The 4,155-nt window shown below is 43.2% G+C and overlaps 1 pseudogene; it reads right to left on the bottom strand.

Annotated features, from left to right (window-relative positions):
* Positions 1-3,486: 3,486 nt before the first annotated feature.
* On the bottom strand, positions 3,487-4,155 carry LOC147978048 (uncharacterized; annotated as a pseudogene).

Genomic DNA, 4,155 nt, shown 5'->3' with positions numbered 1-4,155 from the left:
GGCCCAGCTCGCAAGTCATTCCGGAAACGTTTTCAAGACTACATGGCACCAAACGTTTGTAACTTAGATTCAACAATTGACTTATATTCCTCTTTCTTATGCTTTTTATTTTTGCATGTTTCTACTTCTCCCTTCTCTTTGGTTTGTCATGGCATCTTAAATTGACTTATATTCCTCTGCTATGTTCTGCAATAGTTCCTGAAAGATGTGTACATCATATAAGTTATACTCATTTTTAACACAAGCAAATACTGTCTACTACTTCATCTAATCAATCCGGAAGACAAACAAGTTATGAAATGCGGCAGAGATCTTACATATAGTTAAACCACAAGAAATTCCAGAAATCGAGTACAATATGTGCAAGAATCTATGCAATGTTTATAGGTAAATCTGAATTGAAAATGGGAATCAAGAAGCATTGCATCGTAACTCTAAAGATCAAAACCTATGCATCTTCTGAAGGGAAATGATTAAAAAACACATCCTCACACTTTCTAATACGTAAAAATAGAGCAAGTCTTAAAAACAAATACATCAACCATAATCATCTTAAATAAAATAATTAAATTGGAACAAAAAATAGAAAATGATTAATAAACTAATGTTAGAAATCAGAAACATACCCAAACACAATGGTACAGACTATCTCAAATGTGCATTACTTCAGCCATCAATCTTGTTTGATAACAGTGTGTCAGCCTTATTAATCTGCCGTCACAGGAATACACGGCATGGTAGGAATTTCATCAAGCACCCACCCCATCAGTGGATACCAAGAACGAATGCATATGTGGTCTGCTTGCTGTTATTACCTGTGTTGAAATCAGTTTCACCATTTGCGAGTTGGTGATTTGCTCGGCGAGTAGAAAAGGGCGTGACAATGTCCATGTCAGCGTATGCCAACACGGCAAATAGGCCTTGTCAAGTCTGCAAAAGAGTTGGAGAGTTAATTGGGCAAGATGGTGGATCAGGCACCGTCAATGGCAACACAAATTTTCTTATATTCTTAAACGATCTTCTTGTCACTCTTCTCCTTGCTCATCCTGAATGCAGCATTCAGATAGAGGATGCAACAACCCTGAATCATTGCACTGGGTGACCTTTCTAGTTCATTGAGATAGAAAGGAGGAACCAGAGCGAGATAGCATATACTCCTCAATGCCCTTGACGCTAGTCATGATACTGAATTTCGTGCGCTCTAGCACCAAGACAACACAGCTTCCCTGCCATGAGCCACTCTGCAGTTTGTAGCAACATAGATGAGAGAAATTAGAAACTATTTTGCAGGTGGTACAATACAAAGTCTCCACCAGCACGAACTTTAGAGTTATTACTCACAGCCCGTTGTTCATCGTGAACCTGTTTGCCACTAAATTAGTCGATGGGACACACGACCAACCGGCGAGGGGAGTGCGCGGTGGGGCGATGTACTGTCATGGGAAGCGAGAGTGGAGCCACGGGAAAGAATAGAGAAGGAAAGGAGCCACGGGATGAATGTCACCGGCATCTAGGCGCCGTCCACTGCCGCCGTCGTCCGCGCTATTAGGTTTCATGGGAGAAGGAAAGGGTAGTCGATCGACGTGGGACGAGCCCTGCCTTGCGCAGACTCACGTGGCCTAGCAGGCCCTGCGGGAGTTTTTCGGCCCAATCAACGAGAGAGCTTCTAGGTCCATCTCCAGAGCAGCGGCCCTGTGATGTTTGGGACGCGCAGTCGAACGTTCGAACGATCCTGTACATCCGTTCGTGGGATCCGACGGTATAGGGCGTCAAATCGCTGCGAGGGGCCCTAACTAGCTGAGTTATACTGTTTAGTAATGGCCAGACAGTACATGCGAGGGATCTGATCAGGTAGTCATGTTTACATTTTAATGCATTTACAATGATATCATATATTATCCTCTAACAGTTTGTTTACAATGTTTCTATATGCAGGACATACCTGATGTTAATTGGGATGATGAGGACACCCAACATGGCCTCAACACATGCATACGGGGAGCATCATATGATCATAGCGACACGGTTACAACAATAGTTACATAATTCTTCAGAGGGGACGTTATTGGCCCATCTTTTATCCCCGAGGAGTCACAACCATACGCTTACAATTACGCATCAGGTTCGCAACAAGGATTCCAGACTTCGCCACCTATGCAGGAGTCGCAGACATAGGAAGCCGAACTGGAGTACGGCTGCGATCTTCGTGTAACTCGACCACTTAATCGCTTGTCGCTTTCCGGTCCTAAGAAAAGGCCAGGTGGCCGTCGTCGACAAGGGTGATTCATCTATCCACATGTGCCACCCATTGTATCTACATATGTCAGTATCAGACTTTCCGATTTAAACATCTATTTATGCTGAAATAAAAATGCACCAGTCGGCAACAATGATTTTTTTTTAATTTTGGCTTATGAATACTGTGCAACCATTGCCCATTTTAGACATTAAAAAAATATTTTCGTGCAACCCATTTCCCCTCAATATTTTCCTGCCAACTCTTTCCCTCCATATGTTCCCGCCACCCGTTTCCCGCCAACCCCTTCCCGCCATATGTTCCCGCCAATACCGCAGTCGTTCTTTCCTGCCATTTTCTCCTCTCTACCTATAAAACCCCCTTCACACAGAGGTGGATAAGCAGTCCAGTGTAGTGTAGTCGAGATGTCCCATTACCCTTTCAATCGTAGTTTTCATCCTGGGATGAGCAGATGTCTTCTGAGGCTAGCCACCGATTTCAGGATGGACAATAGGATAGTTCCATGAGACGAACTCACCTGTAGTGACACCATAATGAATGAGTTGGCTCACGAATTACGTAGGTATGGGTGGCCTGAAAGGACCTATAAGGAGGTACGTAAAGAACTTCTTAGGTTGCATGCAAGGTGGAAGAAGGTAGTGGAGCCGAAGAGTGAAACTTTCAGAAGGACTACAGCAAAGCATCCATATTTATGGACTGACGATAGCGAGGACGAAGATGATATCTTCATGCCACCACTTCTGGGTTCTGCATCTTCGAAGGGCAAGAGTTCTACATCGTCCAAGGGCAAGAGTACTGCATCCTCGAAGGGCAAGAGTTCTGCATCGTCCAAGGGTAAGAGTTCTGCATCCTCGAAGTGCAAGAGCTCTGCATCGACGGAGGATGACGATGATGCCTTCATGTAGTTTTTAAGTTGTATTCCAGTTGTACCATTTAATTCAGATGTACTTGCATTATTAGTTTGTACTCTCTTATTGTAGGGCATTATGTTCTATCTTAATTTCATTTTGTAGTTGTTGGACGATGTTCAATAATTAGTGGAGGGAAAGAAAATGCCACATTTTATTTTAAAACTATATTTTTTTTTTCATTACGACATGGTACAACTGAAAATAAGATACATCGTACTATTGAAATAAAGCTACATTTAACTATTGAAATAAAGCTACATTAAACTGCAGAAATTAAGATACAAACAATTGCAAAATTTAAAATATTACCACAGGAATCTACTGAGTCCAGCGTGGATATTTTTCTTTTCCATCGCCAACTTCTTCTACTGCCTTGGCCTCACGTGCCCTTTCTTTCTTTCTTTGTCTCTCCGCCTCACAAGCCTCCTTTCGCTGCCGTTCCTGCTCCTCCATGCGACGAGCCTCTTCCCTGTTTTTCTTTCCTAAATCCTAAAAAAACCGGTGTTGCTCCGCATAGTATTCTTTTAACTCTCTCTCTTGCTCTGCTTTCTCCTCAGCTTCCGCCTTCTCGCGTCGCTCTTCCGCATAGAAACTATTCCACGCACGGCAACTTCTTTCACGAATCTCAGTCACTGCCCAAGCCGGCATCTCCGTGTCAATCCAACGATAGTACATGCACAGTGGCGGAGAATACTACAACAAGAAACAATAATGTTATTAAAGAATCAATCAAAATACCAACAATATCTATTCGTGATGGTTAAAGCATACCGGAGACTTGTCATACTCTGAAATAGCTACGGGTGGATCTTCCTCATAATTGGCGCACATGAAAAACTTCATGCCCAACCAATCTGAAAAATCCGTCACCTCCTTCACCTTGCAAAGATCGCCACACCAACACCGCAGGACTGCCACCCCCGGAGGCAAACTTGCATTCTTCATTTTCCTCGGCCTAATGCTTTGATCCGAGCAAGGCAAACTCAT

Source organism: Triticum urartu, chromosome 3A (assembly GCF_056163025.1).
Source record: "Triticum urartu cultivar PI428250 chromosome 3A, HENAU_Tu73, whole genome shotgun sequence".
NCBI classification, from domain to species: Eukaryota; Viridiplantae; Streptophyta; class Magnoliopsida; order Poales; family Poaceae; genus Triticum; species Triticum urartu.
This window is presented reverse-complemented; position numbering and strand designations above follow the sequence as displayed.